Genomic DNA, 18,990 nt, shown 5'->3' on the forward strand with positions numbered 1-18,990 from the left:
TATGTTGGCTCTCCCAATGTCCCAGTTTGGTTTGGTTGCTGGGGTAATTTGCTGCAGTGATTTGACCTACCAGCTAAGTCATTAAGAAAAAGTCCACCTCTTCCTGGTATCCAGAATCTACCCAAGACTTCAGCTGGGCCCAGCCGCTCTTTTGTGACGATCTATCTTCTCTTCTCAGCCCCTACTGGACTCCTTTGAATCTCTCCCTACTCGTTATGCAGAAGCAACTCCCACGCCTTCCTACCAGGAGTCTCCCTTCTCTTCCGCTGGCTCTCTACAAACTTCTTATCTTTATCCCAAGAAGCCTGGTTTAGCCCTATGGCCTGCCTGTCATGTGACTTGGCTCATTTCTCTACCTGTGGAGGCGAGCTGCATATGCCACAGGTTGGGCTGGACCCATCTCTCCTTTATACCCTGGAACACTAATTCAGAAAACATGAAATGCTGAGTAATATTTTGTGCATCCCTCATTTTGGGTCTTTGTCACACACTACAACCCACATTCGGGCCTTGAAAAGTTCTCTCTCATACAGCAGACAGCCAGGACAAGGTATATTTACCAAGGGTCACAAAATAGATATTAAGAGGCACTTAAAGTTATGTATAGACCTTGTACTAGACTTCCACATCAGGGAGAATTTTACCCTAAATGAGAATTAAAAGAACTAAGGGAATGTTTTCTTAAAATAGTGAAATATATCCCAATGTGATGTGAGTTATCCATCTTGTTTTATTTTGCTTGTTATTAACCAATTAAATAATTGCTGCCCATCTGTGAGATGATAATTTAAATGACTTGCTGTACAGTTAATCACTTATGCTTAATCATCATGTCAGTGGTTACCTACTTTGTTTCTTTGTCTTTGCATTTTATTTGTGCTGCCATCTTCAGAAAAGAAGTTGTTTGAGGTAGTTTAACTGCAGGAAATATGAGGCAAAAAGGGAGTGGAAGGAGACAATGATAGTTTGGTTCCTAGGGCTTGATCATGCAAACTGTTGAGCACTCTGGACCTGATCCAGCAGAGCACTGATACATGTGCTTAACTCTAAACCCAAGAGTAATATAATATTAAATCTTATATAGCACTTTTCTGCCACAGATCTCAACATGCTTTACAAGTGAGGTAATTCGCATTGTCCCCACTTTACAGATGGAGAAAATGAGGCACAATTAGGTGAAATGATTTGCCCAAGGTCATCTGGAAACCCAGTGGCAGAGCTGGGAATAGAATCCAGGTGTCCTGAGTCCCGCTCCAGTGCTCTATCCACTAGGCAACACTAGGGCTATTCATATGATGAAAGTTAATCATGCTTAAGAGTTTTGCTGGATCAGGGCCAGATTGCTCAGCAATTTGTTGGATTGAGCTGTAGGAATCAAATCACTAGTGACTAGAGCTGGGCAGATAACTGATTTCTCAGTTAGCTAACAGCTCTGAAAAAAACAAAAAAGGGAAACCAAATTAAAAATTGTGAAAAATTTCATCAAACCAAAAAAAATCTGTTTCAGATTAAACTAAATATGCTTGAAATTTTCCAGGTGGCAGCATTCTTCCTTATAGCCTTTAGCCCAGTGGATTCACATGGGATGTAGGAAATGCAGGTTCAATTCCCCTCCTCCCCCTACCTGATTTGGAGAAAGGATTTGAACTTGGGGCTCCCGCATTGTAGGAGAATGGGGTTTTCTGGGGGAAGGTCTCTCAGTCTCTTCTGTTGAAACTGTTCCACTTTGTATAACTAACTAGGCATTAGACCACGGACTTACAGTTGGGTTTTCCTGATCTTAGGGTGAGTCCCTAACATCCAGTCTAGGGAATCATTGTCCCTGACTCTCTCTGGCCAAATGAGTATTCATTGCCATTCATGGTGGCAATTCATAATGACAATTCACTGGGCCAGAGAGAGAATGAGAATGACATCCCAGGAGCTAAAGGCTATCAAGAGAGGCCACCACTACCTCCTCCTTTCCCTCAAGTTCCCAAAAATATTTTGGGAGCTAAAACTATTTGTGTCAAAATTATGAATAGTTTTGGGTTGACCCAAACTGCATTTTTTGATGAATAAACGATCTGTCCCAGCTCTGTTAGTGATGAAGATCTGTAACTAGCTGCCACATTTGGTGTTCCATTGTTTTATTCTGGATGGACTAAGATATTTTCACTGCACTGTTAACATGCAGCCACCTCTTAAATTCAATATGTTGCCTGTGAATTTGGATCCTAGTGGATGAATCAATCTGAAAATAATGCAAAGAAAATACGTTTGGATATCTATAGCTATTGGGGGGAATTTGGTAACGACAATACATTAAATCACAGAAATTATTTCATTAGATATAAATCTTACTAGCATGACATTGATGTATTGTAATTAAGACTAATGATCCATTGATTCTCATGCAGAAATTCAGTTAAGATGACAAATTTCATTCCATTATAGGCTGATGAATATATGTACAAGACACACACCGTGTAAGGGCCAAATTCTGCTTTCAGTTACATCTGTTTAAGTTCAGATTTCAACAGAGTTACTTTGAATTTACAATGATGTAGTTGAAAGGAAGGTTTGTGAAATGCTGGAAGTGTGCTATGTTCTTCAAAAGCAACATATCATCGTTTTCCATGAGAAATGGGTTGAAATTGATAATAAATCTAATCCACACTTCCCACAATCAAATAAATACTTCACTTAAAGTGGCTTTACTGGGTGTTTGCAAAGTTCCTTTTTCAGATTTAATGAAACAAATAGATGATGATCCTCATCCTTGCAGATAAATTCCCAGATTTTCCTTTATTCTCCCCCAAAACATCTTTAGAATATCTTGGCTATACTCTGAAGGATGTGGACAAGTGCTGGCCTACAGCTGCATCCTAAACACACATGTCCCCTTCAATGATATTCAAGCAGGCCCTTTCCTATCAGCTTTTGATAATTCCAAGGAGCAGAAGAATAAAACATTTCACTAGTCAAATATTCTCCCAGTCGTGGGATAAGAGCCCTGTTAGAATTACATCTTATTTCACACCTAGGAGCCACTGCAGATTAGAAATATTCCACATTAGAAACATTGGAAAGAATGTTATTTGAATTCCCTCCCTCACATTTAATTTCAACCTAAGTCATGCTCAGATGCACACATGAGCACACCTCATCCACCCCAAGAAATGATATTCTCCAAAGCAGGTAGCTGCCCGCATTTCCAATGTAACCAATAGCTAAATACTATCCACAGCTCAGCTCCACTCTTAGCTAGAACCAAGTGGAAAGAAGAAGCTGGAATCTCTCTGGAGGGATGAATCTGGCACTTTTCTTCTTTGCCCAACCTGCATCTTACTCAGAACAAAGTATTGTGAAGATTCTACTAGAGACTTCTCAGATTACAGGCAACAAATCTCATAGATGCTTCAGCTTGCTGGGAACAGAACCAGTCACATGTCTCACTGTCCCACAGTCTTGTCACACAACTGCCGCACAACGAGACTCTGAAATGACCTGTATCTTTACTTGAGAGGAAATTGTATTTAGCACCTATCTTCATAATGGAAAAGTAGGTAGGTAAGGCAGAATAGGCGTGTTCTCTGAGTCGTGGGGTAAGAGCTTTGTCAGTATCCCTTCTTACTGTAGATCACAGGTCACCAAACTCTAGGATGCACCCTGCTAGGGAGGCCCGGAGGAACATTCAGGAGGACTTAGTGGGACCTGGGCCATCCCCCACAGGGGGTGGGGAGAGAGTGACAACCAGCCCCACTGTGCCCCTTGCTCTGCTCCAGCCCCGCTCCCAGCTGGGGCTCTGTCCTGGCCGTGCCTCCAGGTGCGGACCTGGCCCGTGTCTCCTAGCCATGACTCCCAATCTGATTGTGGGCCTGCCCCCATCTTAGGCCCCTGGACCCCCCCCCAGCCTCGGACCCCACCCCTGACTGCAGCCCGGCCGCAGTTCTGCTTCTGGCCTCACTCCTGGCCCCAGACCTGTCCCTGGCCCAGTCACGGCTCTGGGCCCAGTCCTGGCCCCCAGTTCCACTCATGACTGCACTCCCACCCCCAGCGGGGCACAGACAAAGTAAGGGGGGGCATCATGTCAAAAGTTTGGGGACCACTGCTGTAGATGCACATTTCATACACTAGAGGCGCCTCATTCCTACTTACTCACCATGTTCAAATCCTTAATTCATACATGATTTGTTTATAGCCATATTTACATGAGCAGTATTCTCCTGGCACCGGGGAAGGAGTGGGGAACTCAGCTCCAGCCTTCTCCTCTTCTGCTAAATACAGAAGGTGTGCTCTTCCTCCTCCCCATAGCTTAGGGAAACAGCACTTCCCCACAGCTCCTTCTGCTCCTTGTCTGGTGGAATGAAAAACTTCATGAATGTTTGAATCTACATTCACCACTGCCCTGGCAATACAAGTATTTTGAATGTGATAAAATATTAGAGGGGTAGCAATACCCCTTCTTGAAAGCCTGTATTTGGTTACAGGCAATGGATGCAATTAAAGATGCACTGGGTACTTCCCAAGAGACTGAATGCATGTGTAAGTGAATTTAACATTTTCTGGAGGTTTAAATGGGCCTCTAGATATTATAGTTAGGAGGGCACATGTTTTATTTACAAATTAGTGGATTATAGTATTATCTGTAACAACATATTAAATGAAATATTAATGTAATACAACCCAAATGACACATGATAAACTATGTAAGAATATATACAAATTTGATTTAATATGTTAGCTTCCTTTGCCCTCTGTCAGTCTGATTGCTTTTGCATAATCCATGTTTCTAATTATCCTTTAGTATGCCTTGCATATAAATAGCTAATTAGATAGTGTCCCTGTAAGCTATGAAGTATGTAACATCTGAAAACTTACTCCTTTGGAAATTTAATTTAGGATAACAGATTGTGCTACCCAATTGAAGAACTAAAGACTTCAGTTTGCTACAATGTCTGCTTATTTAATTTCAATTTACTGCTATTTCATTAGTGCCCAAAAATGTGTCCAGTGATTTTATCCTGATATATTTTTAACATATTTTTGTTTCTCTCTGTTAATCCAATTCAGTTATTACAACAATATTCTGATGACCTAAAAATTGCCATGGTGGTAGACTGTATGTGCGTACCTACTTCATATCCAAGGTATGTTAGATGTGATCATTACAGAAATCTTCATCTGTATCATAGGAACTGCCAAACTGGATCAGACCCAGGGTTTATCTAGTCCAGTGTCCTATCTCTGTCAATGACCAGTCCATAATGTGATAAGAACCTTGCAGAGGGCAAATGTAGGATAACCTCCGTGTTACCAACTCCCATGATTTTGTCATGAGTCTCATGATAATTATTATTTTCCTTAAAGCCCCAGCTCCTGGAGTCAAGTGGATATGTGATGATTTCAGCTTTCATTTTTAAAGAAAATAAGTTTCTAGCCCTTGTGGCAATGGAGAAAGCTTCAAAATGCGACCCCAGTACACCCGAAAGGCTCAAAACACAGAAGATAAATAAAAAGAACACCAAATTTATTATTTTACATCTTCTCCTGATTTTTGGTGAGCCTGACTCAACATTTTTGAACATTTGGAGTTGGCAGTACTGTAACCTGCTTCCCACATTAGGTCATCCTCTCTCATAGGTCCACTTAAGTCATTATTCCATTTCCTCTTGCCTTGTCTGTTACTGCCTATGACAGTCAGGATCTGGACATCCCTGGGGAGAACAGGGGGGTTGAACCTCAAAGAATAAGCCTAAGAATCAACTGGTTGTATACAATGTTACTGTGTATAAATATGAGCCAAGTAAGGTCTTTTATGAAAGCTGGTAATATTCTAAATGTTATAGTAAATTAGAAATGTATACAGGATATGGTTATGAATGTATGCATGTATTTGTAGAACATTGTAATTGTAACTGGTTTGCAACCATCATCATCTCAGAGCAGTGTGAGGAAGCAAGCAGGCAGGGAGGGGCACCTCCCATGCCAGCTCTTTACATGAAACAAATTTCAAGCACCTAGTATCCTACAACTGAGGGAAAGACAATGGTGGACCATTGAAATTAACAGAAAGAGATTGAAACTGAAAAGAAAACCTCAGTCTTGGAAAACTAAGAAAGCAGGAAATTTCTCCCTCTCTATGTAATCATGAATTACCATAGTTTAGGAGAAAGAACCCTCCCTCCCCCTCCTGCAAGCCTGTGAAAAGGGAAAAGATTAGTATAACTGCAACTAACACAGTCATATATTTTTCTCCTAAAATTAATGATAGAGATTGCACACTTATCTTTAAATGAGTCATAAACACTATATAGCAATTTAGAAATCTCTGGATTTCTTATTGGGCCTGGTGTGTTGAGTAAGTGGCATAATTTGTATACTGTAAATCTAGGACATCGTATTGGGAATGAGACCAATGGGAATGAATAGGAGTTGCTTTTTCTAGTTTGCATATAGTGTGCCAGGCTCATCCCTGACGAAAATCCCTTGCAAACAGAGTTGAATGTGTTCTGATAGCTTTCGTATATAAGCCACATAAAGGGCAATGGTGCACATTTCAGAGTAATTATGGTTAATAAGGCGTTGGGATAAGATTACAAGACTCACACTGTGTTCTCAAACACTGTTCTCAAACTGTGCAAGGATAAATGCTAAAAAGCATGTGAAATGGGGAAAGCTGATCCTACTTCTGTTACTAGGGGTAAACTGTTCAGAAGTAACTAAGTGACTCAGACACCTAAAGCACAGATCCTCAAGGTACTTAGGCACCTAACTCCCATTCAAATAAATGGAAGTTAGGCACCTAAATCTTGCTCTGCACACCGGGAAGCTCCATGACTCTCTGAGGTCCCCTGGGGCACATTTCATTGCAGAGTTCCCCATGACAAGGAGTTTCTGTGTGCTAGAGTAATCCCAGTGGCTAAAGTATTCAGTGCACAGGTGTGGAGGATGTGGTTGGGTCCCTTGCTCATTGAACAGCCGTGCAAAGAAATCAATGGGAGTTAGGCATCTAAATACCTTTGAGGATTTAGTCTTGGAGCCTGAGTCTCGTTGAAAATATGTGGGATGTAGGTCTAAATCACTTAGGCACTTTTGAAAAATGTTACCCTACGTCACTGTGACGGCTGGACTTTACATATTACTCCCCATTCAAACACTTTCCCTCCTAGATATCCTTAGCTGCTTTTGCCCTGACATTTCCCTCTGTAACAAGTGAATAGGAGCTGCCAGACATAAGAAATTATATAAATATATATATTGTATTTCCAATTTATTTTGAACCAGATGTAATTACAACTTGCCATATATTATAAGAGGCCCTCTACTTTTTAACGATAGAATAACCAGTGATATAATTTTGGGAGGAACCATAACCTCATGCTTCATTATTTAAGACAATCTCTAATTATTAAGGATTAGGATGGAGAACTTCTGGAAAGGCAGCGTATTCCACATTTGCCTACTGCAGAGTTTCTTGCACTTTTGTCTGAAGCATCTAGTGCTAACCACTGTCAAAGACAGGATACTGAATTAGATGGGCCCTGGATCTGATCCAATACAACTGTTCCTATGTTCCAGGTTGGATTTGACCCCTATGAAGGCATGCAAGGATCAAACAACTGCTTGTTTACCCCCACAACCCATGGAACAATGTTCAGACATAACCGCCATCCCTGCATTTCCCTGAACACTTGATCCTACCACCTCCTAGTTCCTTCCAGGTTACTGCCATTCTAATGCTGGCAAGGAAGGCAGGGCGGAGGCAGAACTTTCTCCTCTGTACCCAGACAGCATTACTGGATAGGTGCAAAGTGAAGAGCAATCTTACTCTGCACACTGGGAAGCTCCAGTCTCTCTGAGGTTACATGTTTTCTGGGATACATTTCATCACAGAGTCTCCTCCTGGTGCAAAATTTCTATCTGTGTGCTAGAATAACCCCTGTGGGTTCAGTGCACAGGTGTGGATGATGTGCTTGGGCTCCTTGCTCATTGCACAGCAACGCAATTGTTGTTTGAAAAAAAATACTACAAGGCTTCTGTGGGCCAACCAGACTGGCTGCTGAATAGAACCACTTGCACCACAGCTAAGATCTGTGACCTACCAAGGATGCAGCTGCCATGTGCAACAGAGCCTACGCTCATCGATTTTTCCTCTAGTCTTGAGGGCAGCACTCTCCTGGAGTAGCTCTTGGACTGTTTTATACCTGCAGACAGGTTAAGCTGGAAAGTGCAAGCCTCTGTTATGGCAATGTAGCAATGTTTTACAAACTTAAGCAAACCAGCCCCTGTGGCAAGCTACTCCTCACTTGAGGATGCATAAAAGCATTCTCCATCTCTCACGTATTCCCTGAGATGCAATTCTCTTTACCTGACACACAGCTGAGCATCTCCTCGGATGAGTCTCTGCGAAATGCTATTGTGTTTCACCACATCATTGTCCTTCCCACTGCTCCTTTAAGTGCTATCCTTCTATTTCCCTTATTTCTTCCCAGCCCCACGCCAGACATCTCAGTGCCTGTTGTGTCTTAAAATGGTTTTACAAGAATAAATAAACTACAGGGAGAAAGACTTTTACTGAGGTTTGGAAAGTGGTGATGAATAGAGATGGACTCAAGCCATAAAACTTAGACGTAGAGTTCATAGAGCTCAAGGTTTAAAGATGCTCACCACTATGTAGACTGTAAATGCAAGATATGAGCATGACACCATCTTTTTGTGAGGGTTCTCACTGGCATATATAGATACGGCTCTTTCCACTTATTTTCCTTCAATCTTGCAGTCCTTTCCCCTCAGGGATGGAATAGATACTTTTAAAGTTATAATCCATTTTGTTGTAACAACCTGTCTTACTTTTGGTAAACACTTTCCAACTTATTATTCAGAGGATCATCAAGCAAGCCTAAATGGAAAACGACAATGTCAAAGATATTCTTACATGATAGGTGTATTTACTCTATCTGCTTATGCACTTGCTGTCAAACTAGCTCTGCTATAGGGCACAGATGGAAAACATGCATGCCCCTCTTAACAAACAAGTGAGATAGTGCTGTCTATGCTCTTCTAGCTATCGGAGGGGCTGAAAAATGTGATAATGAATCTCCATTGACATTTCCTCCACAATTTACAATAGTAAGGGTTTTTAAACCCTTGCAGGACTTCAGTCAGGTTCCAGGGGATATTTGTCTATTCAATTCTCTTACCAGTTTGTTTGTTATCAAATGTTTATCATGTAGTGAGGATGAATCCAATAAAATGGAGTGAAATCTACAAGAACCATTTGCCTTTTATGTATTTTCCCTTTTCTTAGTGATTTCTACCATTTTTTTTTTCAGAGGGAGAAGTGGGTGAAGTCACCGTCCCATAATTTCCATATGTTCTTCTGCCAATATTTACAAAACTTTTACCTCTGCCGTTTCTGAAAGGCTATGTATAGGTGTGACTATGTATAGGTGTGACTATGTATCGGTGTGACATACCAAGGTACAATCCAGATTAATGAGCAGCTGTGTCACCCTGGCCTTGCAATTTTGGGTGTCTAACAATGCCTTGCATGCTCACAAGCAGCCTTCTAGCAGGCAAGCCACACCCTGAGTGTCTCTGAGTGATTTCAGCCTGCCAGCCACGCTTGGGTTACAAGGCTGGTGAGAGTCAGAGTGGTTATACTGCAAGGTGACCCCAGCACACTTTCCATCTCAAATCTCCGCCCCAGAAATACATGTCCTGTACTGCCCAGGCCCAGTCGTCTTCTGGACAATACAAATCTTTTGAGTCTGTTATTCCTTTAAAGGAATAACATGCACATAACTTGTCACCCCAAATGGGGTTACCCAGATATTTCAGGTTATACACACTGGGTTAACTAAAACAATAAAGCAAATTTATTAAACTACAAAGAAAAATGAAATTTCTATCCATCCAGCAAATTACCCATTACGAGCTTTCAAGACTCACTCCAGTAGGTGAATCCAGGGGATCCCATCAGACTTTCAGGATAGCGTTGATTTTTTAACAAAGGGATTTTGAGAGAGACGTCAGTGTGTGCTGCCTGCATTAGCAAACCCACTCCCGTTAATTAGAAATCAGGCCTACCTGGAACGAATGGGCATTTCCACACAAGATCAAAATCATTTTGCTAACGTCTTTGTTGGGTGCATAACAATTAAATTAGGCCCTGCCTGGTCTACCCTACAGACTCCGGTCAATTGTACAAGCTCTACCCCAGCAAAAAGGGGGTGGGGGAGGCGGGTAGAGTGAGAGAGGCCACAAGGCTGGATGGGAGGAACGTCAGTGTGCAAAGAATTCAAACTCCTCCCCAGCATGGGTACAAGGGACCTGGCTCTTTTAGCCTTTACCAGCACCGGACAGTGGCCACAAGTTGCACTGAGTCAGTAACTATAACAGTAGTGTATGAATCTCAAATCCGATTGCTTCTACCCAGCTACACCGCCAGGAGCGTCAGGAAGCCAGCCGCCACAGCAGGGTCAGTCCCTGAGCGACACACTGGGCACAGCGGATATTGCAAGCTCCTGACTGATGGAGGAGTGGAGCTGAGCTACTCTTTGAGCCAGCAGCAGCCAGAGCTGGCTGGCTGCCCTACACATTCTAAGCCACAGCTGTGCTTGATCCCGTTTCCCGTGCCTGCTCCTGCCCAGCCTGCTCCTGTGCCCATCCTGTTCCTGTCCTTCTCCATCCTTGACACCTCTGGCTCTGACCCTAGGCCTTCGCTTCCTGACCACATCTCTGGTGGTCTCACCCGCTGATTCTGATGTCCAGCTTCTGATCCCTGGCTCTGACCTTTGATTCTGCTCTGAGAGTCCCACAGCTCTGATTTTTTACTCTGGTTCCCACAGCTCTGATTTTTTACTCTGGTTCAGCTTGGCGCCATCCTAACCTCAATGGCTGGTTACCCATTGCTCCAACCGTTAGGCCTGACCGCCCAGGCCCCAGTCATGATCCTGACAGGGCGGCTGCAAAGAAGATGAAAAAACCAAAACCAAAACCCCCAAGCTACCTGCCAATTTGGTTTCTTTATTTCTATACCCAAATTACATGAGGGTTCAAGCTCAGTAGCAGAGCTAGGAATAGAACCCAGGTGTCCTGAGTGACAGTTTCCCTGCTCTAATCACTAGATTCAAACTCCTTCAGAAGATACTCTGGGCAGTGAATTTCTAGGTGATTAAAGTCACTTGAGATTGATAGCTAAAGGGTGTGGGAGAATCCAGATAGGAACCTGCTGTCAAGATACTTTACAACATTGCCTGGGGCATGCTATAATCATTCAAACACAGCACCTGTCAACCCATATTGCTTAAATACTCTAATTCTTTGCTGGTATCGCACCGTTCCTGGTAACTTTTCCTCTCATACGTTTATGTTTTTGCTCCGGGATAATTATCCGCTGCTCTCATTCTTTTTGAGGTGCTTCACTAAGTTTCTTTCTGTCTTGATGACCGATACTTTTTTTTTTTTTTCCTCCTCAGCATTATCTTTAATCTCCCTCCTGAATGTAGCTGCTGAAAGTTCCTGGGTCTTATTAACTTTCAAATATTCTCATGTTTCTACCTTCAAAAGTTCTTGATAGCTAAGATTCCCACGAGTACTCCACTGCCTCCTCTCTCCTTCCCAAATTCTAGCTGAAGGAAGGGAATCCTCAACTTGAGGAATTTTGTCGACGAGAGGGACTCTGTTCCTGAAAACATCCACCAGAGTCCCTTTGTGCTCAAGGTTGGATAGAAGATTTTTTCACTCAGTTCACCTACAACTGTTAGGACTTCTCTTTTTCACTAACACATCCTTGGGGAATCCTACCTTCTTTCTGATTTTGCCCAGTAATGTTTGGCCATGTAGTCATGTTCTATTTCGTTAGAGCCAATTCCTGCTCACTTCATTCAACTAAGCAGACTCAGATATGGGTGCACCTGTTGCTGCTACCTTATTGCACAAACAAACAAAAGGATTACTCCATCGCTTTTCTTGTGCACAGTGGAACTTGCATGGGCACTTGAACAAGTGTCATTCCTGGGCATCTATGTGCCAATGCTGACAAAAGCAGGGTTTGGATGGGTGCACCGTGGTTGCACTTGCATTTTTGTTGGTCACATCTTCTGTATCTGCCTTGGAAAAGTGGATGTGCTTATCAGTGATCCTCGCCACACCAGGGAGAGAAAAAAATCCTCTTTTTTTAATGAAAAACCTCATAGAGCACTTTTGTGTTAGAGTTTATGGCCAGCCTTTGAGAAGAACATATTTCCCATTTAGGAACCTTAATGAAATGGCCAGTTTTTTCCCCAAAGGAGCTCCTGGAGGCTGAGCCCTCAATGAAGCTGAGACCTTCTGAAAAGTTCAGCCTTAGGCCTGTTCTGCTGAGCGTCCCAGACATAATTAAACTTTTGCCTCCTGTGCACCTTGGAATCTAGCTGGATAGGGCAGAAACAAACTGTTGAAAGGAACAAGGGACAGTGAGAACAATGGATCCAGTGCTGTGCAAATACACCCTCTATTGCCCACCCAGCCTGTGGAGCAGGGCAACAGAAATGGCAGAGGCTCATGTGTCAGCAGGGTGACCAGTGACCAGAGGGAATCTCCACAGCTGTCCTGCAGTCTGGAAGAAGGCTTCCTTTCCTCCCTCCCCACCCCCGCTTTTTAGCTGCACAATGCCTCTGTAGCATCAAGCCCACCGACTGCAGTGAGATTTGGGCCGTAATGAATCTGATTCTGAAGGCTTTTCATATTTTTTTCCCTTTTTTCAAATGAGTTTCAACTGTATCAATCTGCAGCCCAAAAAGCAAATCTCCCTTCAGTTCCCAATTATGCAGTTCAAGTAGCTCAGAATAGATACAAGAGGAGAGCAATGACTCAGGAGATTACAAGAGAGATGAATATCCCTGCTATGATATTTATGTATGTTGCCGCATATGCATATTATATACATATTTCAAACATCTATGGCAGTGAGGTAGCAATTAATTTGCATTAAAATCAGGAATATTCCTTTGGAAAAAAAATATTGATATGTTTCACTGTGCATGTTTTCAATGATTCATGGAATAAATCCACCCTAATAGTAAAAAATTTTAGAATGCAGCACGCCGTTTCTTGAGCCATACCTTAAAGAAGAATAGCATTCCATAAAGGCATCTCTTGAGGTGATTTGCCTTATTACCATTTGAAGCTGCATTCAGAAAACATATTTTTAATCTTTCAGGTGTACCCAGACACATTGTGCTAATATGGGTGTCAGTTAATGATAACCGAGGCTTTGATGACTACCCAAAAATCAAAGCAAGGCAGAGGAGAAAGTGCTTCCATATGCATAACTCAGCATCCTGGATTTAATTGTCACTAGATATTTCACACTGGGTGGAACTTGTCCCTGGCCAAAATGGCAGCACAATGTCTATGCAGCACTAAAGCCTTCAAAATAGGGCTGAAATGAGATTTCTGCTGTATGCAAGCTTTGTTCTGTCTGTGCACAGGGGTGAATTTCAGCCACGCTAAATGTCTTTAAGGAGGACCAAGCACAAAACAATCAGAACAATCAATGGAGAAGCAAATATTGATAGACAGAGTATTGATAGACAGTTAAGAATGAAGCTCCATTCCACTTGGTCTGGCATTGGGAGGCAAAACCCTGTAAAAAGTGGAGGAGGGTCAGCATTTCCCATCACAACTTGTCAAAAATGGTTTTGTCTAACTAAGGATTGAGCATGTGTGACGGCTGCCCTCTTTGCCAACACCAGGAATTGGGCAGGGGGTCCACCGTAGCTGGAAGTATAGAGCTCTCCGGCTTGAGCTGAAAAGCTAGGCTCTGTAGCTGTGGACGGCGGGGGGGGGACCATAACCGACTCACATTCTCTGAGAATCAAGCACAAAGGGCAAAACATAGCACACACTTACACACGAGGACCACAAGATTTGGGCCATGTTATATTTTTTTCATGTGGGAATGTCATATTCCACATCAGAGTCATCTGGGTTTTGAAAAGCATTTAGAAACTGGAAAACACCACAAAAAATGTGTAACAACCACTCTTGTTTAAGATGCATCTAACTGAGAGGCAAAAAAGAGGAATATCAGGCTGCAAAAGCACTGATTTCCACTTTCAAGGAACCATCTATGGCCTAAATCTTGTCAATGCTTATGCACGTGCTTATCTTTACTACCTTGAGGAGTCCCACTGAAATCAATGGAACTACTCGTAATATGACAGTAGTGAAAAGCTAGAGCATGTGTATGTTTCAGGGATTGGGTCCCTAGATGAGTGCAGAGAGCTACTGACAAAGACAGACATTGACACTGCGATGAAATGCCTTTCAGAGGAATAAGACAGCATCTGTTAGAAATATTTGGCACAAGTAGCATGAGCAAAAGTTATATAAATCTTTAAAATTAAATCTGTACCATAGATCGTTTTCTTTTTTGTCCAAAAAATGTGCTTGTTCGCTCATGTGAAACAAAACTGAACAAAAAAGTTATGATCATAGCAACGAATAGACAACAAGGCCCGAAATGACTAAGTAATGAATGCAGGCCTCTTGATTAAAGTTAATTTGCCTTCAAAATCATGACTTGTAATATGCCCTAGGCCTGCATTAATAACCCACCAGCACATGGCTTCTTTCATTGTTTAATTATTTATAATTTTTATTGCCTATTAAAACAAAGCAAACAATGAGATAATAGATTTATAAAATTATTTTCTTAGTTAACATTTGCTTATTAAAAGTAAAAAAAAAAAATGGAATTTAACTCATCTCTTTGCTAAATCTGCAACCAACACCCCAAACTTCTTGCTACTCCGTTGGGGTAAAATTCATCACACCACCACAGCACAATGCTGTGTGTAAATGGGGTCTCTTTGCAAGGATTTTTACTGGGGTCTGGTATTCACCTCTTAATCTGCAGGTGGGACTTGGAGCTGCCACCATACCAGACTCTGGACAGAAATAGGGGTAGAACTGCACAATGACTATGTGGAGTCATGGATCCAAATAAATGGGCTCCGGTGCCTTGCCTGACCCATGCCAATGCTCTCCTTGGTTCTGGGTTACATGGCGTTGACCCACACTGCAGCTCAGTTCTGCTGCACTGCAGGTCTGCTGCAACCTCTCTGATTATAGGCAAATCTAGCTGGCAAGGTGAGGAGTGGAAATCCCATGACTCTATCCCTTTGCAGTAAATGAGGGAAGCTCTGCTACCGTCTTTTGTGCCTCTGAGACAGGTGTAATATCTCAGAAACCTGATGGAAATACACACAGCAGCACCTGCAGCAAGCTTACAGGGCCTTCATCGTTGCCTCCCGCCTTTAGCAGTCATTTACACTACTGCAAAGCAGGTGATCGCTTTGTACTGGGGTGATTGCCTACACAACAGGTGCAGATGAACAGCGAATCAGGCCCCAGGGGGCCAGCTGATTCTCTTTCCCCACCTCTGCTCACCACTATTATTGGTCCACTTCGATTCACCCGTACAGAGAAGAGAATGGGTATGTGGTCCCCTTTGGGCATACCTAGAACTACACAGGATTCCTGCCCAGTTCTTGTGGGCTGGGAGCACAAATGCTAGATTTGTGCCAATCCGTGCACAGAGACATAAGGGTAGTTTTTGTGAAGATAAAACTCTTTGTGCCCTACCACCCCCTTTTAGGACATACCTAAGATTTACTTTTAAATGACAGTTATGTTTCTAAGGTTATGGCTGTGGCAGCCATCTCTCCAAAGCAAAGTTCAAGATGCACTGACTGGGTCAGATAGGATATGACTTTATTTTAGCAAGATGGCTTCCAACAGCAGTTATCTCAGCCAGTAGTATTTAGTTGCACTTATGAGAAACAAACTCTCACACCCAGCTCACAGTTTATTAATGGTAAGAAGTGCTTCCTACCTTTCAAACCCTCAGTCCCCTGTACTGAACAAAATCAGTTCAGCTTTTCTTCTACAAAATGATTTTCACCATAATGGCTAATGTACCTCTAACTAAAACTGACTGTTTTATTTTCATTCCACCTTTACAGTCCTTCAAACACCATATTTTTTGAAATGTCAGCAAGGGACCAATACAACAAATTCAGAAATAACTGTATTAAAAATATGACAAAGGAAAATTACTTAGTGCAATTCGCAGTGTCAGTATGATTTTCTTTCCTAAATATCTAGATAACATGATAGATATTCTTTGTGAAATGACTTAGGTATTTCTGTGAAGGATATTACTTCCTGCAAAAAGCTGTTGCTAAGAGGTTTATTAATTGCAAGTAGATTATGTTTATGAAAAGGTAAATCCACTTCAGCAATAAATATTACACATCAACTTAAGTGAATTTGTAGGGCTTGATATAACTATTCAGAATACTAGAGAGACAAGGTGTGTGAGGTAATATCTTTTATTAGATCAACTTCTGTTGGTGAGAGAGACAAGCTTTTGAGCTTACACAGAGCTCTTCTTCAGGCCCCGGTTATTCAGGGTAGGCCTAGTATTTGCACCATTAATAAACCTGATGAGCTTTGATCAGTTTGCTTTATGCTAGGGATTGGAAAGGAAAACTTGAACAAAATAGGTGGTCACTTTTCAAAGTGGTTCAGCAATACAGGCAGACGTTTTAAATCAAATATTAATTTCAACAGGACAATTTGCATGCTTAAATGTAGGCACATTAAGTTCCTTGCTCATTTGGGGCCTTGAACGCTCACCTTAAATGGAAGAAGTCTTTTACATTCAAAAGCTAATTTGGAACAGAATTTACACAGGGATCTTGATTGCACACTTGCAGTTTAAATGTATTTCCCAAGCCATATCCTAGGATTTGCAATTGCAATCCACACATAAGACTGTATATTCTTTGGAGCAGGGACCATCTTTTTGTTACGGATTTGAACAGAGCCTAGTACAAGGAGCACCTGATCATGGACTGGGGATCCTATGTGCGACTGCAATACAAATGATCAATAAATAATAACAATTACTAATAATTGCACCTCAATAGCTCATCCAGATACTGTATCAAATGGGCCAAATGCACAGGATGGAACGTCCTCCAAAACATGCTTATGATTAGAGAGAACATTCTCACACAAAATGTGTTCAACACACAGCAATAATTTTCAGTTAATTGGTGGTCTCTCTGGCACAGAGTCTCTCCTGCATTAGAGTTCTGATCGATACAGGAGAGAGGGAGCAATGTCAAAGTCAAGATCCTGGACTAATGTGGCCGGTCCCAACCCTGGTGCCATTTAGAGCTGCTGCAGGCAGTTCTAAATCCCACCACTGGTTTAAGGTCCTTAGTGGACCTGATACCAATGGAAATAGGTACAGGGGACTGGTGTCACTGCTGCATGCTTCCTCCCTGTCTCTCATGGTGGAAGAGAAGTGGGACCTGGCAACAATACAGCTTTTCCACTGCACCAGGGGGATTCTCTGCTGGTAATTTTCAGCTGCATTACAGGAGTGGTACAAAAGGGTCATACTGAGTCTTGTGAATTTTGCTGCATATCTTCTAACCTAGCCTACTGAAACAATGTCCATGCCAAATTATGGCTGCTTGCATACATGTCAGGCAGACAAGGTAGAGCGCATCCCATGAGTACTTTCCTTTCATCAGCTCAACATTCACACGGGAGGCAACTGGCCTCCACCCTTACAGCTCCCAACAGTGTTTATCAGCCCACAGGGAACTTGTCTGGTGAGGGTGTGCCATGTACATGGTCTTGGCCTGGCAACACCAAGCAGTGCTGGAAGAGGAGATAAGGGAGCTGTGTCTACACATTCTTACACAGACACAGGGTTAGACCATTTAGCCATCTAGCCATCAGTCTGGTCTAGCCAGATCACCCCAGTGTAAAGTGATCATCCAGTGGCATAGAGCTGATTCAAAAGGCCTTTCTCCATGCACTTTCCCTGTAGTCAGCATAGCATGGAAAAGGAGTCTAGATAGAAAAAGGGGGCATAGCCATGAAACTCCTGCCACAATGTCAATCCTTGGCAGTATTTTTAGCCTTATTACTTTTGCAGACTTGGGTAAACTAGAGCAGCCTTAAGGCTGCTCAAGCACAAAATGCAGTGAGTGGGGAGGGATCCATGCACAAAGCAGCATCAGGACCAGGCAAGAGCAAAGGAGAACTTTTTGCTATCTTTGCCCACCATCCTCTGACCTATGCTTCATTCATAACAGCCATGCCTGAAGATCTGGCTTAAAACATCTCCCCCTAGCACTGCTGCACCACAAGACATGTTCCATTATCACAGAGCTCCAGAGACTCAAAATGTTGTAACTGTCCCTTGTCAGGGCTACCTTTTATTTAAAAACATTGTCCTGCTTAAACTCTCTTGCTTTCATTATGACAGACATAATAACCAAGGGTGAAGGATCTCTAAAGCACGAGGGACAGTTAGAACACCTCAAATAGATTTATCATTTCCCTTGATATTTTAACATTAACAAATTTAGTACTCAAGAGTTGCAGTTTTTCTAGTGGCATCTTTATGGGACTCGACTGACGCTCCCACTAAAATTTATGTCGGCTGGAGCAGACTTTCTGAACCAGAATCATAGTCACAATAAATCTAAAGAATGCTGAATATGACAGTGGACACTTCTCACGCCACCTTAACATGGTGCATGAGTGTGGGGGACAGCCGTACGCACGGCTTTCTCTCTTGTTAGCAAACTTGGAAGCTTTTCATGGTTGCAATAGGGCAGCAACATAGAAAGCAGGAATTGACTCCAGGAGTAAGAATACTTGCCTCCTACAATTCTGCTTCTTCCTCCCTTCCACCTCAGTGTCCCCTTCTTACTTTTAACCCTACCTTTGGCCATATATGATCCTTTCAAGGGGTGGAGCAGATGATAATGCTATGCCTCCATGCAGGTGGGCACACAGACATGAGGTATCAGTAGATGGTGCTCAAGAATATGTAGCGTAGCTGCCGGGTTTGTAGGACCACAGAGTGCTGCAAACAACTTTCTCTGCCAACTCTTCTCATCAACTCATAACACTTAATCCTCCTTC

At 42.4% G+C, this 18,990-nt stretch overlaps 1 long non-coding RNA gene across 1 annotated transcript in view; it reads right to left on the reverse strand.

Annotated features, from left to right (window-relative positions):
- LOC137152861 (uncharacterized) overlaps positions 1 to 18,990 on the reverse strand; it is a 122,745-nt gene that overhangs the window by 9,128 nt on the left and 94,627 nt on the right. The gene's annotated exons all lie outside the window — the stretch shown is intronic.

This window comes from Emydura macquarii, unplaced genomic scaffold (genome assembly GCF_026122565.2).
Source record: "Emydura macquarii macquarii isolate MOO-44397 ecotype Brisbane River unplaced genomic scaffold, CSIRO-AGI_Emac_v2 contig_1230, whole genome shotgun sequence".
NCBI classification, from domain to species: domain Eukaryota; kingdom Metazoa; phylum Chordata; order Testudines; family Chelidae; genus Emydura; species Emydura macquarii.